The sequence below is a fragment of the Phacochoerus africanus genome, chromosome 14, assembly GCF_016906955.1.
Source record: "Phacochoerus africanus isolate WHEZ1 chromosome 14, ROS_Pafr_v1, whole genome shotgun sequence".
Lineage (NCBI taxonomy): Eukaryota > Metazoa > Chordata > Mammalia > Artiodactyla > Suidae > Phacochoerus > Phacochoerus africanus.
The window spans coordinates 20,583,658-20,608,927 of record NC_062557.1 but is presented as its reverse complement, the minus strand read 5'-3'; the positions used below and the strand labels follow the sequence as shown (position 1 = coordinate 20,608,927).

At 45.6% G+C, this 25,270-nt stretch overlaps 1 protein-coding gene across 4 annotated transcripts in view; it reads right to left on the bottom strand.

Moving 5' to 3' along the window:
- The window catches only part of STAT3 (signal transducer and activator of transcription 3), a 65,123-nt gene extending 42,196 nt beyond the window's left edge, over positions 1–22,927 (bottom strand). For 2 of the 4 annotated variants that reach the window (XM_047758966.1, XM_047758967.1), the window contains exon 1: positions 22,637–22,844. The gene's annotated coding sequence lies outside the window, so the exon portion shown is untranslated. Of the gene's footprint in view, positions 1–22,636 lie in introns of all 4 variants that reach the window. The other 2 variants (XM_047758964.1, XM_047758968.1) reach the window with 2 other exon arrangements.
- Between the last annotated feature and the right edge of the window lie 2,343 nt (positions 22,928–25,270).

Here is a 25,270-nt window from a genome sequence, read left to right as displayed (position 1 = left end):
GGATCAAACCCGTGCCACAGCAATGACCTGAGCCACAGCAGAGACAATGCTGGATCCTCAACCCACTGAGCCACCAGGGAACTCCCAAGGGCAGTTATTTTTTTGAAAATAAAAAATAAAATAGAGATGCCTGGGCACCAAACCAAATACCAAATGAGAACTGCTGAGGGTAGGAACCAGGTTTCAATATTTAAAAGCTCCTCAGATGATTCTAATACAAGGCCAGACTGAGAACCTTGGAACAAGAGCAGAGATTAGGGCTCCACTCAGGATACACATCAGAATCACCTGAGGTCCTTACTCCACATGTACTTAATAATCACCTCCAAGGATCGGGCAGTTGTAAAGAAGTAGAAAGAGGAGACTGAGGCATGACATGAAGGTGGAGCAGGCTCTCGTGTCTTACTAAGAAAGAGGCACTCTCATCCAAGGGTAGTGGGGAGCACTGCTAAATAGACAAGTGATGATTCTGTAAAGATAGGTTAGGGGCCAGTTCCCGTCGTGGCTCAGTGGTTAATGAATCCAACTAGGAACCATGAGGTTGTGGGTTCGATCCCTGGCCTTGCTCAGTGGGTTAAGGATCCAATGTTGCCGTGAGCTATGGTGTAGGTCGCAGACGCGGCTTGGATCCCACATTGCTGTGGCTCTGCTGTAGGCCGCTGTCTATAGCTCTGATGAGACCCCTAGCCTGGGAACCTCCATGTGCTGCAGGTGCGGCCCTAGAAAAGACAAAAAGACAAAAAAAAAAAGATAAGTTAGGGGGTCTCCAGAAAAAGAGAACCAGATGGCCTTCCTGACATAAGAGAAGCCATTTTGGCCTGAGCCATTTTGTGATCTAAGTCTGGCCACAGTGCTTGCCCTTGAACAGGTCTCAGTAATTTGTTCCTTCTTAAAGGAACAAAGAAATGCAGGAACAGAGAAAAGGCGGTCAAAAGGCAGATAGTGCAATGATAAAGCAGAGTCCTAGTTCCTCCTCCAGGGATACACCTCGTAATCTGAGTTCAGCAAGAACTGAGGCCCCCACCCTGGTGAGAGATGGAATGAGGACATTGACCCTCCTGACTTCAATCAACTCAAGCTCGAACTCTGTCAACCTTTGCCCCGATTCTTTTTTTTTTTTTCTTTTGCCTTTTTGGCTGCCCTGGGGCATAGGAAGTTCCTAGGCCAAGGAACAGATCCAGGCAAGGTGGATCCTTTAACCCACTGAGCTGGGCCAGGAATCGAACCTTCATCCTGGCACTGCAGAGACAGAGCCTATCCTGTTGCACCACAGCGGGAACTCCCTTGGCCCCAACTCTACTTTGAATTCTCCTTTGGTCAAGCCTCTTCATGAATATGTATGTACCCTTAGCTTAAAACTTTCCCAGGAGTTCCCTGGTGGCCTAGTGGGTTAAGGATCTGGCACTGTCACTGCTGTGGCTTGGGTTTGATCCCTGGCTTGGGAGGTCTCGATCTTGCTGTTCAGGGAGACACTGCTTTGGGAAAGATCCCCAGTGTTCTCCTTACCTGCTGCAAGTAATAATGCATCCTTTTTGCCCCCAACATTTGGCTCGGTTGTGTCTATTGGTTTGACACCCACCAATAGGCATTTCAGGAGTTCCCATCATGGCACAGTGTAAATGAATCTGACTAGGAACCATGAGGTTTCGGGTTTGATCCCTGGCCTCACTCAGTAGGTTAAAGATCTGGCATTGCTGTGAGCTGTGTGTAGGTCTCAGATGCAGCTTAGATCCCGAGTTGCTGTGGCTGTGGAATAGGCTGGCAGCTGTAGCTCTGATTAGACCCCTAGCCTGGGAACCTCCATGTGCCACGGGTGCAGCCCTAAAAAAGAAAAAAAAAACGGACTTACATTTCAGAAAGATCCCTCAGGCTGCAATAATGAAGGTGAGAGATGGCAGTGGCCCTGAACTTGGGTGGTAGCATCAGAAACATTTTGAAGGGGACATCTTCGGGAGATATGAAAAGGAGATGTGATGGGGCTTGGTGACAGGTTGAAGCGCAAAGGTGACTCAGACAAGGGGAGGAGGAAGGGACAATGTCTCAAATTCTGCTGTATTTGGTGTTCGAATGGAGGTTAAACGCTCACCCTGAGTCACAGAAGTAATTCCGATGCTGGGAGAGCAACTGGGCCAGCTGGCCTCTAAAGACTATTCAGTCTACAAATGATGATCAGGCTGGATCCCCTCTAAACTTGAAGGTTACTGTGACTCAAGAATAAATGCTGCAGTAAAAGCAGTAAATTGAGGAGCTCCCGCTGTGGCACAGTGGGTTAGGAATGGGACTGCAACAGCTCAGGTTGCTGCGGAGACGAGGGTTTGATTACCAGCCCTTGCAATTGGGTTAAGAATCCAAAGGTGTGGAGTAGGTCACAGCTTCAGCTCTGATTCGATCCCTAGCCCAGAAACTTCCACATGCCTCAAGGGTGGCCATAAATTAAAACAAAAAGAAAGAAACAAAGAAAATTTAATCAGTATATTGATATTCAACCAAAAAAGGTCCAGGGCCTGTTCTCCAGCTGACTCCACCATTCCCCCAAGAAAAGGAGTCAAAGAAAATTACCAGGAAACCTCAGAGCCCAAATACACCAGGGTCACAAGAAGACCCCGTGACCCTGTCATGAGAACTCTCTCTCCACATCTGCTTGCACTTTCCATATGGAGTCGAGACACGTTTTCAAGGCATAGACTTGATCCTGCTACTCTCCTATTCAAAACCCCACTGAGGACTCTGCAGTGCTCATAGGCTCAAAAACCACCTATGTGATATTAAGACAGAATAGTGGTTTGCTTAGAGCGTGGGTCCTGGAGCCACTGTGCCCAGACGTGAATCCAGCTCCACCGCTTGGACGGGTGTGAGCTAGTGGCAGTGATTTAGTCTCTGAGAGCCTCAGTTTTTTCAGCTGCCAAAAGGGCAGAAAACAGGACTCACCTCGCAGGGTCAGTGTAAGAACTGAATGAGTTAATGTACACGAAGCACTGAGGACGCAGCTGGCACACGGGATATAAGTGTTTCTAAGCAGTATTAATGTGACCTATGGCCTGGCTGGCCCTGCCTTCTTCTCCCTGGATGGCACCAGCCTGCTGGCTGAGGTCCCAGCCCTCACTCTGCTCCTCCGAACACCAAGGTCTCCTGCCCAAGCCCAGCCACAGGCCTGCCTTCCAGCACCATCACTTGGACCTGAGCACTGTGACTCTGTAACTTGCACTTGGAACCTCGATGCCAACCGCCAGCCTGAGGACAGGACAAGCCTGGGCTTCTGCCCACCAGTGCGTTCTCCCCTTCTACCCCCCAGCATCCAGCAGGGTGCTCAGCTCATAATAAAAACACACATATGGGATGACAAAACCCCTGCTATGAATTACAGCTACACTGATGGAGTCAGATTCTCCCCAGCAAAGACACAGCTTCCAGTAAGAATTATTCTGAGAAGACCAACTCTTTCAGTTTTGCTGTTTGAAAAATTCAAGGATGACCCCTTGGTGACCTTTCCTCTTTTTTTTTTTTTTTTTTTTTGCTTTTTCGGGCTGCACCCACAGCATATGGAAGTTCCCAGGCTAAGGGTCAAATCAGAGCTACAGCTGCATACGGCTGCCGGCCTACACCACAGCCACAGCCACAGCCACAGCCACACGGGATCCAAGCCACATCTTCGACCTACACCCTGGCTCACGGCATCGCTGGATCCTCAACCCACTGAGCAAAGCCAGGGATCAAACCCACATCCTCATGGATCCTAGTCACGTTCATTAACCGCTGAGCGGACAGGAACTCCTCAGTGAGCTTTCGATTAAGAGTAAATTCACAGCCCTCCCCCAGCTCAATACACCAGTTGCTCCCAATTCCAAATATTTACCCCCAGCTAAGCCTCCTCAACTTCTCAGCCAATTTGGCCACTGCCAGCTCCTCTCTCCAGCCTCAAAATGACTCAAAATGTCCTGTCTTCCATTGAGTCAACTAATCTCCCTCTAGCCTTGGCCGCCACCCCCAGGAAACAGTCCCGGAGAAAGGACTTTGTTCCTTTCTCACAGATGTTCTTGCCTAAAATGTTTTTCCCCTTGGAGGCATTATCTGTCCCTTTCCTTCCCTCTTAAAGAGGCATTCCCCAACCCTACTCATGGTCCAACCACTGCTTCAACTCTGAATGCCCACAGTACTTACACATGCGGCTAAAGCTTTTTCTTGTTCTGATTGCATCTCCACCATGTGACTTTCATGTACCATTCTGATATTAGATTTAAGACACCAAATGAATAGTTCCTTTTGGTTTCCTTTACTCTCATTTGCACGCACACATAACTACCACCTCTACTGCAAGAGTTCCTATTGCACGGTCACTGATGGCTAGGATGCTGAAAAGCATGGCACCAATATGGCAACTGCATCCAGGAAAACAAGATTAGTTCCATCCTGTATGATTGGTTACCTAGAATTTAGAGGTTTTTCCAGAGAAGCAAAGCATCCTTCCAATGAGCTGTGAATGCTGAGGGACTTACCTTCACAAGAATCAGAGGCAAGCTGCCAACTTTCAAAAACAGAAGTATTGCCTTTGAGAAACAATTCTAGGTTGGTCAAGCAAACCATCGTGTCAAAATTTCCAGGCTTGAAGGCAGTGAAGGGAGAAGGGCAAGTTGCTGAGGGGAAAAGCCTGCAGGTACTGTTATCTTTGGCTGAAGCCCAAATAAAAGTGTCAAAAAGCATCCACTGGTCTAGAATGCTATGTAAGGTATTAATATTCATTTAAGACAAGCAACTGAAATAAAGCAGAGAAGGGAACTTATATTTCCGAATCTCAAGGTCACAGACCCACAGTATAGTACAACCCTTATTGAGGAGAAGGAAAAAGCTATTGTTGAACTTATTCAGGTCACTTTCCTGAAAGAGATATTAAGGTAAACTTGGTCATTTAGCAGGGAGCACAGTATAACTGGGGCTGAGAATCCGCATCCGTGGATCCTATTTTAGAATTCCTTCCCTCAAAGCAACTGTGGTTTGGGGGCAGAACCTCAAATTCAAGGGCATTGGTGGTGGTTGTAAAACACGCCTCCAGGGATTTCCCATTGTGGCTCAGTGGTTAACGAACCCTACTAGTATCCATGAGGATGCCGGTTTGATCCCTGGCCCCGCTTGGTTGGTTAAGGATCTGGTGTTCCCGTGAGCTGTGGTGTAGGTCACAGATGTGGCTTGGATCACGCGTTGCTATGGCTGTGGTGTAGGCTGGCAGCTCCAGCTCCAGTTCAACCCCTAACCTGGGAACCTCCATATGCCACAAGAGCAGCCCTAAAAAGACAAAAGACAAAAGATTAAAAAAAAAAAAAAACATGGCTCCAAATTCTTTGCAACTCCTCCCTTTGAGAGAAGGGGTCTTTGTCTCCTGGCATAGAATCTGGCCAAGCCCAAGACTGCTCTAACTGTGTATAACAGTAATGTCCATACGAAACTCTAAAAGCCAGATTCTCTGGGAAGGCTCATTCTCTAGAATCCAACCAACATCCTGTGAGGAGCCCAAGGCAGGAGAGGCCACATGGAGACACTGGATCTACAGCCCCCGGTGAGCTCAATCTTTGGTTCATCCCAGCCTAGGCATCAGGAATGCGAGTGAAGTAGCTTCCAGATGATAACTGCCCCCAGATGTTCAAGTCCTCCCAGCTGAGGCCCCAGACACTGTGGAGCAAAGACAAGCCATCCCTGCCGTGCCATCCAAAATCCTGCCCACAGAATCTGTGAGCACAATAAAATGGTCGCTGCTTTTTGCCCCTACATTTTGAGTTGGTTTAATGTGACAAGAACCACATTTTTATCTAACATAGTGATGGATCTTTATTTATTCCATCTTTATATGAGTCCAGCTTCCCTGAGAAAAGTATCTGGAGTTTTAACTTGTTTCGTTTGGGTGTGTTTTTTTTGGGGGGAGGGGTGCCTGCCCACAGCATGTGGAAGTTCCTGGGCCAGGGGTAGAACCTGCGCCACAGCAGCGACCCAAGCCCCTGCAGTGACAATGCTGGATCCGTAACCGGTTGCTCCACAATGGAACTCCCAAGTATCTGGAGTTTCTTGTTTTTCGTTTTTTTTGGGTTTTTTTTTTTTGCTTTTTAGTGCCACACCCTCGGCATATGGAGGTTCCCAGGCTAGGGGTCCACTCAGAGCTATGGCTGCTGGCCTACGGCACAGCCACAGCAATGCAGGATCCGAGCCGCACCTGCGATTACACCACAGCTCACGGCAACGTCAGATTCTTAACCCACCGAGTGAGGCCAGGGATCAAACCCTGGTTACTGGTCAGATTCGTTTCTACTGCGCCACAATGGAAACGGCAAGAATCTGGAGTTTTAAAGGGAAAGGCTTTGCTGTTAAAACTATTCTCTGGGAAGGCTCATTCTGTTAACCTCTTCTTTCCTCTTTGCACTTAAGTTTCTAAATGATTCATCTGCTCCCACTCCTTCAAAATGAAATCTGTCAGTCCCCAAATTTACATTTCCAGCCCTGTCTTCTCCCATGAACTCCAGAGTCCTCCAAATGCCTACTCAATATCTCCACTTCGATGTCTAACAAGCATCTCAAATTTAATGTACACTAAACTAACCCTTTCATTAAAAACCTCTACCATGGAGTTCCCATTGTGGCTCAGTGGTTAACGAATCTGAGTAGGAACCATGAGGTTTCGGGTTCGATCCCTGGCCTCCCTCAGTGGGTTAAGGATCCCATGTTGCCATGAGCTGTGCTGGAGGTCACAGACACAGCTTGGATCCCACGTTGTGTGGCTGTGGCACAGGCTGGCGGCTACAGCTCCGATTCGATCCCTAGCCTGGGAACCTCCATATGCCGAGGGTACGGCCCTAGAAAAGACAAAAACAAAAAACAAACAAAAAAACCTCTCCCAGACAATTTCACCTCCAATTGGCCCCATTTTAGCAAATGACAGCTCCATTCTCACATGTGTGCGTAGTAAAAACCTTTAACATAGGCCTTGACTCCAATTTCTATTCCATCTCCTCCTCCTCCACTTCCTCCTCTCTCTCTCCCCAAACACTCAATTCATTAACAAATCCTACTGGCTCTACCTTTCAAAACATATCCAGGATGTGAGCAATTCTCACCCCCTCCACTGCTAGAATCTTAACCAAGCCATCATCAGCTCTTAGCTAAACGATCAACTCCTAACTGGTCCTGATGCTCTCACCCTTGTCCCTCTACAGTCTATTTTCCACATTACAGATCTTTTCAAAGTACAAGTCAGATCTTTTCATTCCTCTGCTCAACACCCACTCAGAAGAAGATCCAGGGAGTTCCCATTATGGCTCAACTCTTAAGGAACCCGACTAGTATCCATGAGGATGTGGGTTCGATCCCTGGCCTTGCTCAGTGGGTTCAGGATCTGATGTTGCCATGAGCTGTGGTGCAGGTCACAGATGTGTCTCAGATCCCGCATTGCTGTGGCTGTGGTGTAGGCTGGCAGCTATAACTCTGATTGGACCCCTAGCCTGGAACTCCATATACCTGGGGTGCAAGGTAAAAAAAGATAAAATGGCTACATACTATATGATTCTACAATATCCTGGAAAAGACAAAACTATGTATGATCATGAAAAAAGATCAGTGGTTGCCAGGGGTTGGAGGAGGGATAAACAGGTGGAGCACAGGGGATCTTTAGGGCGCTGAAACTATTTTCTGTGATATCGTAATCGCCGATATATGTCATTATACCTTTGTCAAAATCCCTAGAACATACCGCAGAATGAACTCTAATGTAAATCATACACCTTAGTTAATAATGTATAAATATTGGCTCATCAATGGTAATAAATGTGTCCTACTAATGCAAGACATCAATAACTAGAGAAACTGGGAAGGAGAGCGAGGAGGGGAGAAAAGGGGGTTTCTCTATACTTTCTGCTCTTTTTTTTTTTTTTTGGCCCCACGCATGCCATGCAAAAGTTCCCAGGCCAGGGATCGAACCCAAGCCATAGCAGTGACAATGCCAAATTCTTAACCGCTAAACCAGCAGAGAACTCCGTCTGCTCAATTTTTACATAAACCTACAACTGCTCTTAAATATGTAGTCTATTAATTTTAAAATGTATTAATTGAGCTTTATGAAATATATTTTGAAAGGATAAATCTGACCCATAAAGTTTCAATTATATTTAAGAAGGAAGATGCGCTATCTTCCCAATTAGACGTGCTTTGCTATGAAAGTCTTATCAAAATGAATCATATACTTGGAAACCTAAGTCATCTCATTGAACATTATAGTTTTGCATAATGCGAGCACTCTTCAGAGAAGAGCTGATCTTATCCATGAGCATCCACACAAGAGAAGATTAAGAAAAAGTCTCAATTACTCATGAACTTATAATCCAACAATGTACGTGAGGTGATGGACATGGCACAGACAGAAAAAGAATAAATACTAAGAAAGATCATTTTTTTTGTGGTCACATCCATGGCATACCGAAGTTCCCAGGCCAGAGAGAGAGCTGCATCTGCTATGACAACACCAGATCCTTAACCCACTGTGCCACAGCAGGAACTCCAGAAGATAATAATTTAGAATTTAGAAACACTATTCCAGTTTGGGTTGGGAGTAGTTTATGATCTAAATTCTAAAAATGACACCCAGGAGTTCCCCTGTGACTCAGTGGGTTAAGGACCCAGCATTGCCCAAAGCTGTGGCTCCCATTCAACCCCTGGCCCAGGAACTCCCATATGCTGCAGGTGCGGACAAAAAGAAAAAAATAAGTAAATAAAATAAAATAAAAATCACACTCATACAGAACCTGGCCTGAAACATGAATTCACATTGGATTTTCTTCTAGTCAATCACTCAGCCAAAGAGAACCCCCGAGGTCCCAAGATAATATAACATCCTTTGGTGTAGGTTGTTATTCCCATTTTATAGATAAGGAGAGAAATGCTAAGTGGCCACAACAGATAATGATAGAACCAAAACACAAACTTGGGAGTCTTCAAACCTTCAGGCTAGTGGAGTCACATTTTTTGTTTTTAAGTCTTATCTCTGCTTCATGATCTCTGACAAGGAAATTCCTCTTTGAATTTGTTATACAAGCAACTACAAGAAGAAAGGAAAATGAGAGCTTCATTTACACTACTATAAGAATGTTAAAGACAGGTCTGAAACAGAACAACACATCTTATAGAATTTAAAGATAAATCTTTACTAGAATTGTCTTTATAAATTAATCCAAGCGTTCAGAAACTGTCTTGATATATTCATGGATAGTCTGTCAATAAAACCAAACTGAGCATTTCCTCACTGCTCAGCAGGTTAAGGATCTGGTGTTGTGGCTTTGGTTACAGCTGTGGCACAGGTTCGAGCCCCGGCCTGGGAACTTCCACATGCCACAGGTGCAGCCAAACAAATAAGTAAAGCCAAACTAAACATTAATCCAGTAAAGTGATTCTTTGATAGTCATAATCCATCATTGGCTAATATTCATGGCTATAAATACTAAGAAGAATAAACAGAATAAAAAGAAGTCTCCAAAGCCTTTTTCCTTAGTAGATCACATATCTATCACTTACCTCTATCCCCAAAACGATGATTTCTAAACCCTGTGGATATGACTTTACTAATCTGAAAACTTTATAGCTTTTGATCCTTTAGAGCAGCATTTCTCAAACCAAGGACCAACCACTGGCATCAGAATACTGGCTGCCTGTTAAAAACAACCCTAGGGAGTTCCCACTGTGGTGCAGTGGCTTAAGGATCTGGTGTTACATAGATTTGCAGCTGCAGCACAGATTAGATCCCTGGCCTGGGAAATTCCATATGCCATGGGTGTGGCAAAAAAACCTCTAGATCGGAGTTCCTATAGTGGCGCAGCGGAAACGAATCTGTCTAGGAACCATGAGGTTGTGGGTTCAATCCCAGGCCTCACTCAAGGGGTTATGGATCAGCATTGCTGTGAGCTGTGGTGTAGGTTGCAGACTCGGCTCCGATCCGACGTTGCTGTGGCTGTGGCATAGGCCAGTGGCAACAGCTCCGATTCGACCCCTAGCCTGGGAACCTCCACATGCCAGGGGTGCAGCCCTAAAAGGACAAAAGACACACACACACACACACAAACCTCTAGACCTACAATTACAATTACAAATTGAAACTGAGAAATTTTGTACATATTTACTAATTTATTTTAAAACAAATACCTAGGAGTTCCGGTTGTGGCTCAGCAGAAACGAATCTGACTAGTATCCATGAGGACACAGGTTCGATCCCTGGTCTCACTCAGTGGGTTAAGGATCTGGCGTTGCCATGAGCTGTGGTGTAGGTCACAGATGTGGCTTGGATCTGGCATGGCTGTGGCTATGTCATAGGCCTGCAGCTGCAGCTCCTATTTGACCCCTAGCCTAGGACCCTCCACAGGCTGTGGGTACGGCCCTAAAAAAAATAAATAAATAAAAGATGTAAGACAAAAACCTATAACATGTTAACATAAATAATATTTCTATGAAAAATAACTTATTTTCCAAAACAAAACAAAAAAAAATAGTGGAAAGAATGGCATTGTTCAAGTTTGGGAAGACAGCTGGATGGATTCTCATGGACAGACTGTTTTTGCATCAGTCTGTTGCAGTGTGTTGTTTTGGTTGAAGTGTATGAGGATTCGGAAATTTTGACCTCACACTAACTGGAAAAGGGAGGAGAGTATCTTAATAACCTTTGCAGATAATTTTGTATATTCTTTAACACCTCCAAAATTTGACAAGCAGTAGTCTCTTAAAGATTAGATGCAATGTGGATTCTGAAACGATAGCAATGAACTCTATATTCAACTGTATTAAGATCCATTAGTCTATCTTGCATTTGTAGTAAAATGTTTTCTCAGGCATGATTTTCTAATGCCATTCATTAGTTGTAGGGAAAACACTATTTCAGAGACATGCAGAACATCCAAATGTCAACACAATTCATTATAAACTATCAAAAAATCACATTTGAGAAGTTCCCTCTGTGATGCAATGTATTAAAAATCCGACTGCAGTGGCTCAGGTCGCTGTGGAGGTTCAGGTTTGATCCCTGGCCTAGAAACTTCCATATGCTGTGAGTGTGGCCATAAAAAATAATAATAATAATAATAATTAAATTAAATTTTAAATAATCGCATTGGGAAGTTCCTGTCGTGGCTCAGTGGAAACGAATCTGACTAGTATCCATGAGGACTCAGGTTCGATCCCTGGCCTCACTCGGTGGGTTAAGGATCCGGTGTTGCCATGAGCTGTGGTGTAGGTTGAAGACACAGCTCAGATCTGGTGTTGTGGCTGTGGTGTAGACTGGCAGCTACAGCTCCAATTCGACCCCTAGCCTGGGAACCTTCATATGTCGCCGGTACAGCCCTCAAGAAGACATACATACATACACAAATAAATCACATTTAGGGAGTTCCCTGGCGGCTTGGTGGGTTATAGATCCAGTGACTCAGGTTGCTGTTGTGGCATGCGACCCCTGGCCCAGGAACTTCCACATGTTACAGGCACAGCCAAAAAAACTTTTTTTCAGAATCACATTTGTTACCATCAAAAATTATGTTAATAAATACTGGGAAGTGGGAGCTCCTGCTACGGCGCAATGGGATCAGCGGTGTCTTGGGAGTTCAGGGACTAGGGTTCAGTTACCAGTTGGGCACAATGGATTAAGGACCTGGTGTCACTGAAGCTGCAGCTTAGGTTGAGCCTGCAGCTCAGCTCTGATCTGATCCCTGGCCTGGAGCTCCACATGCTGAGGGGCGGCCAAAAATGGGGGAAAAAAAAAAATACTGGGAAGTGGTCAAACACAGTAGTGGATATATGTTTTCTCAAATTCTAATTTTCACTTGAAAGCTTAAATTTTATCATTGGCGCAACAAATACGGTCAGCTGTTTTCCTTAAAGAAAAAGCGTGCCTTCTTTTATTTTTGAGACAATACCAGTATCGCCGTCAGTCTGTCAGTCATTCTTTCAAGTAAAGCAAATGGTGTCTCATGAAAAAAGCAGCCAGTTTGAGATCACAACTCAGTTCCATGAGTACTTTCCCACCATACTTCTCCATGCAGCAGAATGCTTTATGGAGCCCTCCCACTTCATTACGGAATATCAAAAAGACATCCTCAAGAGTTGGGAGATAACGAAATTAATATTTACTGTTTTATCATGGACATTCTTTTTTTTTTTTTTTTGGCTGCACCCATGGCATGTGGATGTTCCCAGGCCAGGGATCAAAGCCGAGCCACAGCAGCAACCCAACCCATAGCAATGACAACACCAGACCCCTTAACACGGTGCTCCACCTGGGAACTCCCACTACGCACCTTTTTGTACTGCTTAATGTGAACTTTTCTCCCCTTAAAATAAGCAAACTAGAGTCTGGAACTGAAAAACAAAACTGATGTATTCTTGCTGCAAATCTGTGGCTAAGGCTACCATTCAATCCTTCCTCAGGAAAGGGAAACTTAACTTCACACAGAGACTGAAGGGTCTTTTTTTTTTTTTTGTCTCTGTCTTTTTAGGGCCGCACCTGTGGCATATGGAAGTTCCCAGGACAGGAGTTGAACTGGAGTTACAGCTGCCAGTCACAGCCACAGCAACGCCAGATCCCAACCGCGTCTGTGACCTACACCACAGCTCATGGCAACGCCAGATCTTTAACCCACTGAGCGAGGCCAGGGATGGAACCCATATCCTCATAGATCCTAGTTAGGTTCATTACCACTGAATCATGGTGGGAACTCCTGTATGAGTCTTCTTTTTTTTTTTTTTTTTTTTTCCTGTCTTTTTCAGGGTCGCACCCACGGCATATGGAGGTTCCCAGGCTAGGAGTCTAATTAGAGCTGTAGCCACTGGTCTATACCACAGCTACAGTAATGCGGGATTCCGAGCTGCGTCCATGACTTACACCACAACTCATGGCAACGCTGGGTCCTTAACCCACTGAGCGAGACCAAGGATGGAACCCACAACCTCATGGTTCCTAGTTGGATTCATTTCCGCTGCGCCACGACAGGAACTCCTATGTGGGTCTTCTTTTTTTTTTTTTTTGTCTTTTTGCTATTTCTTGGGCCGCTCCCACGGCAAATGGAGGTTCCCAGGCTGGGGGTCTAATCAGAGCTGTAGCCACCGGCCTATGCCACAGCCACAGCAACGCTGGATCCGAGCCACATCTGCAACTTACACCACAGCTCACGACAACGCCAGATCGTTAACCCATGAGCAAGGGCAGGGATCGAACCCGCAACCTCATGGTTCCTAGTCGGATTCGTTAACCACTGCGCCACGACAGGAACTCTTATGTGGGTCCTCTTGATGTCCCACCTCCTGGTCTCATTCTCCATCACTTGGAAGATACTGGGTAAAAGAATGGCACTCTTGGAGTTCCTGTTGTGACTCAGTGGGTTAAGAACCAGACTAGTATCCTTGAGGATTGCAGGTTCCATCCCTGGCCTGGCTCAGTGGGTTAAGGTTCTGGCACTGTCACCAGCTGCAGCTAGGTCAAGGATGTGGCTTGTATCTGGCGTTGCTGTGGCTGTGGTGTAGGCTGGCAGCTGCAGCTCCAATTCCACTCCTAGCCTGGGAACTTCCTATGTCACAGCGTGGCCCTAAAAAAAGAGAGAGAGAGAGAAAGGCACTCTCACTACAAAGCTTAGGGTACCCTGTGGTAGAAGTCACTGAAATCACACAGCTGTATACAGAGTACTTCTGACCCAGGACACCTCAGGTATTTCCTGAAGGATCTTTTTTTAATTTTTTTAATTAAAAAATTTTTTTAATTAATAAACTTGACTTTGTAGAGCAGTTTTAGGCTCAAAGCAAAACTGAGTGGAAAGTACAGAGTTCACCTAAAGCCCTGTTCCCTAACAGGCACTGCTTCCCCATGCCCCAGCCTACCATCAACACCCAGCACCACTGTGGTACATTTGAGAAACGCGTCTTACATGTGGCTCCATGAACCCACGATCCTTCAACATAGTAATCAGGACCCTAAAATGTCCCATCTGCTTCTAAAAACAGGCCACTCTTATTTATGCACTCTAATGGAAAGGGACAATAACACGTGGAATTAACAATAAACACTGAGGGAGTTCCCGTCGTGGCGCAGTGGTTAACGAATCCGACTAGGAACCATGAGGTTGCGGGTTCGATCCCTGCCCTTGCTCAGTGGGTTAACGATCTGGCGTTGCCGTGAGCTGTGGTGTAGGTCGCAGATGCAGCTCGGATCCTGCGTTGCTGTGGCTCTGGCGTAGGCTGGCAGCTACAGCTCTGATTAGACCCCTAGCCTGGGAACCTCCATATGCCGAGAGAGCGGCCCAAGAAATAGCAAAAAGACAAAAAAAAAAAAAAAAGAATAAACACTGAGGAGTTCCGTTTGTGGCTCAGCAGTTAAAAACCTGACTAGGGTCCATGAGGATGCAGGTTCGATCCCTGGCCTCACTCAGTGGGTTAAGGATCCAGCATTGCTGTGAGCTGTGGTGTAGGTTGCAGACTTGGCTCTGATCCCTCGTTGCTGTGGCTGTGGCTGTGGCCGGCAGCTATAGCTCTGATTCAACCCCTAGCCTAGGAACTTCCATATACTGCGGGTATGGCCCTAACAAGCAAAAAAAAAAAGGAATAAACACTGATCAACTATACTTCCATTTTTTTTTTTAATTAAATTAAGATATATTTAAATTAGGAGTTTCTTGTGGCACAGCAGGTTAAGGATCTGGCGTTGTCACTGCAGCAGCTTGGGTGCCTGCAGTAGCACAAGTTCAATCCCCGGCCTGGGAACTTCAACATGCAGCACGGGTAAAAAAAGTTTACATTAAATTAAATGCAGTGTGAAAGAAAAATAAATAAATAAATGTTGAGATTTGGCTTCAGAATGTTTCGATTATTCCACCAGCCCCCATGCATAAGACAGTTACCATTCTAATTACATTTTATTTTGGTTAATGTTTCAATAAATTTTCTTTCGCGAAACCTATTGATAAAAAGAGGCCCAAATACAGAATTGACTTGTGAGGCAAAGTCAGTCTGCGATTAAATATTTATTGTGTCTAAACCACAAGTAGAAAGAAATTCAAAGGTCGACGATTTTAAGGCTAACTCAATGCAATACTGCACTTTGCTTGGTTTAGAGGAGAGGTAATTACACAGCTAACATCTGGGTTTTGAGGTTTTGGGGACCACGTTTGGGTGGATTCCGGGGCAGGGAGAAGCAAACAAAGAAAAAGTCTCATGATTTTAGATTCTGTCAGAAAAAGTCTTTGCTCAAAAGTAAAACAAAATCACCATTAGAGAAGAAGTGAAAAACATGCATTTTAGGAAGCTTTCACCTAAGCAGGTGCTCAAAGGCACACTCAAATCCTCCAACTCTCATAACAAGAACGAGAGGTCAGGCCACCGCAAACTAATAAAATCAATCAACAAAGCGGGAAAACAGCTGGTTGACAGCAGACCAGGCAGGGTTTTCCTAAATCCGGGCTCACCTTTGCTAATCTAAATCAGTTTTCAGAAATGGCCTTGACAAAAACTACCCAAACATCCCCCTGATAATTTGCACTCCTCCTCCACAATCGGGAGAAGCCATTTATTTACCAGAAGGTTTACTTTCTCTTTCAGACTCTGCTGGCTTCCTCCTGCCCCACATACAGCCAAGAAACGGCAGGGAGGCCTCTTTCTCTCCCGCCTTCTCTGCTCTGACCCCGAACTGGAGAGCTGATGGGAGACAACCTGTTTCAGGAGGCGCCGACTGGCTCCTGACCATGAGGCTAGTTTGAATAGTCGTTTAAAAAGGAAAGTTTCAGGACAGGAAAGTAAAGCTCTACTTCTCCATTGAAAACACACGCACCCGCACACATTCACACGCACAGATGTGACGGGACAAATTAGCTCCCAGCCTCAGAGAGGCTACTGAAGATGCTGTCCCACCTCCCTTGCTTGACTCCCGCACCCTTCGACCCTTTAATGTTATGCGCACTTTTTGTGTCAAGAACTCCGAGGGATGTTCAAACTCCTAAGCGGTCATAAAGATTTAATGTGTTGGAAATAACTGCAAATAAATGGACCATAATCAGAGGTTTTGGAAGATGCAAAGAGGCACATGACAAGGGCATCTGTGTAAATAGGCATTTACGGTTTGCCTTGCCTGTTCCTTTTATGTGACAGACTCCATCTCCTTCACCACAGTGTAAACCCCCCTGGTCCCTATTTAGTTTTTTTTCCTATTAGGTTCGAATCTCCTAATTACTCCTTCTTTCCTTTGGGTCATTAAAGGCTACCATGAATCATAACTGGCCTGACTTTGTAGTTAGATAGACACTGCAAGGATTTTTTTTTTTAATTTTTCTTTTTTTGGCTGCACCCGTCTGTGTCACAGCTGTGGCATCATCAGATCCTTAAGCCGCTGCTCCACACTGCCGATACTGTTTTTAATAATAGTAATTATTAGCACTCAAATTTTAGCTATCTCCCAGGCTCTATGCATTATATACATTATCTTGCTCAATCCTCACACCTCCCTTGCAATCGGGCCTGGCATCTGCAATTTTATGGACAGAGGAACTGAAACCTGGAGAGGTTAAAGCAATGGACCCAAGATCTAAGAGGTGGTGGATCTGGGATTGAATCTCAGGAAGTCTGACCTCATGGCCATTTTTTTAACTCCTACGGCAACTGTGGACCATGTAACCCTCAAACTCACCGCCCAAGCATTTCAACCCTACAGTAACAGCTACCTTAAGAAAGCTCAAAACATAAAAGTTGTTTGATGTAGTTAAAAAGTTAAAGGTCAGGGGAAAGTTGAGTGATGAGTAAAGTCACTTTTTCTTATGGATGGGGGTTGCAGAAAATCCAAGCCTTGCTGTATCTTGGAGGCAGATCTGCCTTCCTTATTACTCTTTTATTAGGCTGTTAAAAGGAATCTGCAATAAATATGTCCAAGATAAACTGGTAACTAGAAAAAACAGCAAAAAATCTGGAGAAACATACACTAAACTATTAACAGGATCTATATATAAAAAACAGTTTATATTTCTACAAATTTAGATTTTTTACACTAGCATGCATAACTTGAGTAAACTGGACAAACAACTGATTTTAATGAAATCTGAACCCAATTATTAGCAGAAGAGAAGGGCTAAGAACCATAGCTTCCTTTCCCCTCTGTTTAGTTCTCCTAAATTAAGAACTTCCACTTATAGCTCCCCAAACATACTATTTTGTTCTAAGCCTTCGCACAGTCAGGTTCCCTCAGCCTTGAATGCACGCTGTTCATTCTCCCAACCTTGTTGGGAGAATTCCTCTTCATCCTACAAAACCCTATTCAGGTGTTCCCATCCGAATGCCCCTCTGTGATAAAACCTTTCTGTCACCCCCCAAAAGAGTTAATCTCTTTTCTTGGAGATTTAATAAACAGATTTAGGGAGTTCTTACCACATACCAGACATTATGCTAGGGATTTTACTTGCATTATCTCAAGGAATTTTTCAACAGTCCTGGGAGATTAGTTTTGTTATCCTCTCCTTTTACAGATAAAAAAACTGAGGCTCAAATCCTGACATATCCAGGACCCAATCCCAGATGTGTTTGACTCCAGAGCCTGGACCTTGAACCACTCTGCTGTCCTGTCCCCTACCCGAAGTCCATACTGACACAACAAATAGCCTCGTCCCCACAACGCAACTTCCAGTTGCGGGAAAACAGGGACCATGTTCCATTATCCTTGGATCCTGCCTAGCACAGTAATTGGCAATCAATATATGATATGCTTGCTGATCTAAGCCACGAGTTGTGTAATACTAAAAAGGATATATAAGACCTGACTATAACAGAAACTCTTTCTTCCATATGCTAATTTTAAAAACTAGAGACATTTCAAACAACTTACCACCAAGTACCATCTGGCCACCCTGACAAAAGTGTACCAGAGTAAGCCCAGGTTCCTTGCAACAAAGGTATAACCATAGTATTAATTTTTTTTCTTATAGCCAAAAAAAACAAAAAACAAAAAAAGACTGAAACAGTCCAGCAATGTCATCCTTCACCAGGACATTAGGAGTTCTTCAGGATTTGGAGATATCCTTCAAGTACTCTTTGGCTGTTTTTTTGTTTTTTGTTTTTTCTTTTTAGGTCCACACCTGCAGCACATCAAAGTTCCCAGGCTAGGGGTAAATCGGACCTGCAGCTGCTGGCCTACCCCACAGCCACAGGAATAGCAACACCAGATACAAGACACATCTGCAACCTACGCACAGCTTGTGGCAACTGAGCATCTCGAGTTAACACACTGAGAGAGGCCAAGAATCGAACCGGCATCCTTGTGGAAACCAGTCGGGTTCTTAACCCACTGAGCCACAGTGGGAACTCCTGGCTGATTTTTATACATGACCCAAAAATTATGATACATTTTCTTAAATATGGACGGCAGAAAATGTGAGTGGAATTTGCAGCTAATTAAAAATCCTCAAGGAGTTTCCTTGTGGTGCAGTGGGTTAAGGATCTGGCATTGTCACTACAGCGGCCCAGGCTGTTGCTGTGGCATGGGTCAATCCCTGGCCTGAGAACTTCCACATGCCTTAGGTGTGGCAAAAGAGAATACAAAAATGAAAATCCTCAAAAAACACTTCTGCGCTTAACCACACAAATCCATGAAGTCAGGCCTCCTCTTGGGTGCTGGCCCAATTTATAAGTGAGCTTCAATGACAACTTCCTTAGGGCAGAGGCCATATGCACTGATTTACCCAATACAAATTTATCAAAGTCAGACACATAGCAGGCACTCCAAAATTAAACATCAGTGTTTGACCTCTAAAATCTTTAAGTTCCTTGGTCTTGCATTCAAGACCTCTTATACACAAGCCCCCCTTTCCCCCTACTTGCCTTTCTAATTTACCAGGATTTGTGTGTGTGTGTGTGTTTGCCTTTTCTTGAGCCACTCCTGTGGCATATGGAGGTTCCCAGGCTAGGGGTCAAATTGGAGCTGGAGCCTCCAGCCTACGCCACAGCCACTGCAACTCGGGATCCGAGCCACGTCTGCAACCTACACCACAGCTCATGGCAACACCGGATCCTTAACCCACTGAGCGAGGCCAGGGAAGGAACCCGAAACCTCATGGTTCCTAGTCGGATTCGTTAACCACTGCACCACGACAGGAACTCCAATCTACCAAGATTTTATTTGTGCTGTATCACCATACCTTTATATCACAATTCCAACCATTATTTGGCACCCACCCAGATCAAATCTCTCCTTTGGCAAGAAGACTTCCAGACAACTGCAAGCCTCCTAACCTCTCCTTCCTCTGAAGACCTAAAGCATTTAGTGAAGCACTGTCCAAAAGAACTTCTTACAATAATGGAAAATGTTCCAGGAGTTCCTGTCGTGGTTCAGCGGAAAGGAATCTGACTAGTATCCATGAGGACTCAGGTTCGATCCCTGGCCTTGCTCAGTGTAGTTAAGGATCTGGCATTGCTGTGAGCTTCGGCTTAGGTCACAGACACTCCTAGGACCCAACATTGCTGTGGCTGTGGTGTAGAATGGCTCCAATTCGACCCCTCACCTGGGAACCTCCATATGCTGCGGGTGCAGACCTAAAAATCCAAAAAAAAAAAAAGTTCATATCGTGCCATATGCTTTTTAACATATAATAGCTACCTTACTGGACAGCACCAGCTTAATGTCTCACCATTTCTTTGAGGACAACATGTTGCATTGCATGGAAAGCATTTATGAAGTCGCCTCAGCAGATGGCAAGTTCTGTGAGCAAGGCATCTTATTTCTCACAGCAACTTTTTTTACATAGTTGTAAAAAGTAAATATTTGTTGAGTGCAAATCTCTGAGAAAGCCACTAAGGTTAAAAGGTGTTGGCCTCAGTATCTGGACTGATGGTCACTATCTCTGCCTCACCGCACCATCTGAATGTCAAGATACCCAAAGGAAGGGAGGAGAAAGCAAGTTTCTGAAGACACAAATGCCAGGGATCAAGCCACAGGGCATTCTGGTTTAAATGACATTTGGGGAGTTCCTGTCGTGGTTCAGTGGTTAACAAACCCAACTAGGATCCATGAGGACACGGGTTCAATCCCTGGCCTTATTCAGTGGGTTAAGGATCCGGTGTTGCTGTGAGCTGTGGTGTAGGTCACAAACGCGGATCAGATCTGGCGTTGCTGTGGCTGTGGCGTAGGCCATCGACTATAGCTCCGATTGGACCCCTAGCCTGGGAACCACCATATGCCGTGGTGCAGCCCTAAAAAGACCAAAAAAAAAAAAAAAAAGAAATAGATGACAATTGGGTCATGACTGTCCTTCACCTACCAGTGTGCCTAAATAAATACCCCTTTCTCTTAGCTATTAGCAAATAGCTAAATTCTGATGGTAAATTGTGCAGTCCACAAAGTTAGTTACTCCCCAAGTTCAATATAGCAGTTAGGCTAAAAAACAAACAAACAAAAAACTATGCAAACCCTATTTGTACTTCATCTTCCACCTGTTTATTAAATGTCTCTCCTCGAATCTTACAGCCTGTTGGTGGGATTTCACTGTTTTGGTGAATTTCACTTACACTTTTCCCAGCAGGGTCTAGACTCACTCTAAATCAAGACCTAATACTCAAGCATAGATAGTCAAAAGCAAACAAAATATAGAAAAGGTACAAGTTCTACAACTATGGCACTCTGTTGCCCTGGGCAAGTGTCTTGTTCCTTTGGCCTCAATTTCCTTATCTACATATACAACAAAGTTAAGGGTGTATGAACGATATATCTTTTGTGGGTCAAGTCCTAACTGTTCATATTTCTTTTTTTCTGTTTTTTTTTGTCTTTTTGCTATTTCTTGGGCCGCCCCTGCGGCACATGGAGGTTCCCAGGCTAGGGGTCCAATTGGAGCTGTAGCCACAGGCCTACGCCAGAGCCACAGCAACGCAGGATCCGAGCCGTGTCTGCAACCTACACCACAGCTCACGGCAACGCCGGATCATTAACCCACTGAGCATGGGCAGGGACCGAACCCGCAACCTCATGGTTCCTAGTCGGATTCGTTAACCACTGCGCCACGACGGGAACTCCTGGTCCTAACTGTTCATATTTCTAATTGGTTACTCTTCCTCAAAGAACTCCATATAAAAATATGAGATCTGTTAATTAGCAACTGATTCTTTGTGGTGCATACGCCAGCAATATAGAGACTAAGTCTCTAACATCTACATTTATTTTTATATTGAAGGTGTTTTCCTTTCCATCCCACTGCACACGTCTCAGCAAAAATTCTACTAGTACCTTAGTCTGTCACATGTAATAAGGAAATAACTATTGACCCATGGAACACAGACATGTTTAGTAGAAAATAGAAAACTGGCTGAATCAGTCATAACGCAGCCTAAATCCAAAAGATTGAGACTTACTGTTCTGATTTATTCAAACCAATGCTTTATCAGCACAACCAGCCAAAGAATGACAACCCATAGGCAGAATAAACATACCCTTTAGATGCACACCCCCAAAAAACCAGCAGATACACATTATATACATTTTTAATAAGAATAAGGGTTAACACTATCCATCCAATTTATATAACACAGAGGGATGTGGACTAAACATGGAGAAAACGACTTCATGTTGGTTTGAATCTTGCTAACCGAAATGCAACCACACCCCCCAAACACAGGTAAAGTTTGCACACTTGGTTCTGCCAAGGCCAGCCTGTCTTTGTTTCCCTCTTCTCTGCATTTACCCAAGACCTTGGCTCTGAGACAGAAAACTCCCACTCTCGATTGGTTCATTCCGGCCTATGCAATTAAGCAACACCACAATCCAGTAAACGCAAGGGCTCAATTATTTATCTTTTGGCCAAGTTTACCAGGTATTTATAAAAGAACAATGCCAGGAGGAAAAAGGTTTATTTCTCTCTAGAGTTGGTTTGATGGGGGTTTTATTTTGTTGGGTTTTTTTTTAAGAAGGGGGAGGAGAGAAACACGATTTAACCTAGAAAAAGACGAGAGGGAGTTTAGAAAGAGAACGAGATTGTCAATTTCCCTACAGGAAACTTGATTCTTATGCAATAACCCTAACCATGACCAACCAGCCCGTGAGGCTGGAGGAGGAAGACACCTATTCCTACCTCTCCAGGGGGGGCACAGCTGGATCCTACAGGAGCGGGAACTGGACAAGACGGAGGAAGTGGCTCAGCCGGAGCCGCCGGGCCCGGCCGGGGGGGCGGGGAGGAGGCGCTTGCCAACCCACCCTCTCCGTGATCTTCGCCAGCATGACAGTCGCTCCTGCGGCCGGAACGTCCCCAGAGCCCCAAGGAGCAGGAAGTCGGGGGCTGTCCCTCACTCCTGCCACCGCCACTCTAGAGTGCTCTGGCCCCAATGGTCCTCCCCCTCGAGCCCCTTCTCACTCTTCCACCGCGTCTCCTCTTTCTCCAAAGAATGAAAACTTCCTTCCAGCGTACCCTGTCCCTTCAGAGGCCGACTTCTGTCATCCTGGGAACGACCCTTCAGAACGACCCTCCCTGTCTCCTCGTATCCCCTCTGCCCTACTGAAGCTTCTGTCCACTACTCCCTCAAACACCCCAGAGCATCCCAGCCCTTCTGGCACCCACCCCTGGATCCCCGGCCCGGAGGCCGTCGCCGGGGGGGTGGGGGGGGCGGCCCCACCCTTAACCCCCTTCACCTGCTGCTCCGGCTGAGGCCCGACTGGCCGGGGCTGCGCTTGCGCCGGGGTGCGGGCCGCAGGGCTCCCTCAGGCCGCAGAGTCTCCCCTATTAGACACGGGGAGAGCGCCAAGTAGGGGTGCTCGTCAAGGATCCTGTTCGAGCTCGCTCCCTCCGCGGCGACGTCGGAACCCCAGGCTCCCCCTCCCGGTCTACGCCGCTGCAGCTCCGGAAACCGCTGAATTACAGCCCCTCCAGCCAATCCCCGCCCAGCCCCCGCCTGGCCTGGGCACTCCGCTCATGCATTATTCATGAGACGACCAGTTTTCTCCGCCACACAGAGGCCCTGGTGAATGTACTGTATCTCTGAAGCCCCACCCACCTGCCAATGAGGAGAGCTCCTTGGGGAAGAGGCGGAGCCAACACAAGGCCGGGAACGCCCCTGTACTGGCTGTTCCGAGGGCTCACTGCTCCTCCCTCCGCAACAGTAAGGGACGAGCCAAGGCCTTGGGCTGAGAGGCCCGGAGGGAGGGAAGAAAGATGACCGGAATGTCCTGCTGAAAACTCAGCTGAGTTCCTGGCAGTGTGTGACGTCAAGACACTTTAAATGCCCCTGATGCGGCTCTCTTTTGCCTACTCTCCCTTTTCCCGGCCCTTGGCACCACGTGGGGGTGAGTTAGGAGCCACTTACCACGTGGGAATCAGCCAGTTAAACAGTACCCAGGTATCGCCAGATACTTTAGGATCTCAACGGCTGAATTGGGTTTTTGGGGACAGCCAAAAGAACATGGGTGACTCCCGCCTGCTTTGAACCTCAGTTTCTGCGTGAGTCGAGACACACACACCCGGAAACATGACGTGGAAGTAGAGTAATTACTAGAGTGCGTGGGGAGAGGGTAGTGGATTTAACCCCGTCCTCCGTTCCGTCTCTTCAAGCATCAAAGGCCAACACGACTCGCACATTGGCCTGTTCACGGGAATGCAGGAGACAGTACAGATAAAGAATGACACGTATACACATTGTTTTTATGTGTCTGAGTTGAAATACTTGAAATTGCGTGCCTTTATCTTTTACGCCTGTCTACTTCGAGTGCAAGTTCTACTCCATTGAAACCAGTAGTTTATAGGAAATGTAGACATTTTATCTTGCATAATAGAGGATGTACTTTGCATAATAGAGGATTGTATGTATGTGCTGGTACAATCAGGGTTTTAAAAAATAACAGCTATTAGTGTTTATTTGTGTTTATTGTGTTTGTTTAGTACAAAGAGGTATTAAGATGAAATCCAAAAAGGGACCTTTTATCAGGCGTTCCCATCGTCCAGCGGAAATGAATCTGACTAGCATCCATGAGGACACAGGTTGGACCCCTGGCCTAGCTCTGTGTGTTAAGGATCCAGTGTTACCATGGGTTGTGGTATAGGTCGAAGACGTGGCTCTGATCTGGCATTGCTGTGGCTGTGGTGTAGGCCGGCGGCTGCAGCTCTGATTCAGCCCCTAGCCTGGGAACCTCCGAAAGCCGCAGGTGCAGCCTGAACAAAACAAAATAAAATAAAATAAAAAATAAAAAAGGGCCTGTTATCTCACCCTTGACAGGCCATGACAATTTTCTTCAATGAAACTAACACACGTTTGTGGTTAGAAAATTCAGACAGTTCAGAAAATTGAAAATTAAAAATGAAAATCTCCCCCTTCCTTCACCAGGCCTCCCCAAGGATAGCTATTTTTATTAATTTTTGGTAAGAAAATCAATGACTTGGAGTTCATTGTGGCTCAATGAGTTAAGCACCTTACCAATTTCCATGAGGATGCGGGTTCGATCCCTGGCCTTGCTCAGCGAGTTAAGGATCTGGCGTTGCCACAAGCTATGGTGTAGGCCTTCAGCTGCAACTCTGATTCAATCCCCTAGCCTGGGAACTTCCATAATACCACAGGTGTGGCCCGAAAAAGAAAAAAAGAAAGAAAGAAAGAAAGTAAATGACTCAACCTTTGAGGGAATCATAGATACTTCTGAGGGTCAGAGACTATGGACCCGGAAATACACAGCATGAGCTTTTACTCACAAATTCGCCTGGTTCCCCTGATTTAGACCTTTGGACCACCTTATACCCACATGAGAAGTGAGACATCTTAGGGCAACTGGTAGGGTCACTTGTGTGGGATTGAGAGTTTCTTCCTGCCCTACTGTAAACTTAGCCCATTGCAGAAATTGCTGTATTTATCTGCTGTGTGTGTGTGTGTAGGTGGCTGCATTTATCTTAATCTTCACCTCAGCACCGATGTCCCCTACCTTCCACATCACTCTGCTTTAGCTGTGCTATCCCTTAATAATATAGGGTCTGGGAGTTCCCATCGTGGTGCAGCAGAAACAAATCCGACTAGGAACCATGAGGTTCCAGGTTCGATCCCTGGTCTTGCTTGGTGGGTTGAGGAACCGGCGTTGCCGTGAGCTGTGGTGTAGGTCGCAGACGCGGCTCGGATCCCGAGTTGCTGTGGCTGTGGTGTAGGCTGGCGGCTATAGTTCCAATTGGATCCCTAGCCTGGGAACCTCCACATGCCGAGGGTGCTGCCCTGAAAAGACAAAAAAAAGAAAAGAAAGAAAGAAAGAAAAAGAAAATAACAATAATATAGGGTCTGATATTTATTTAGTTAT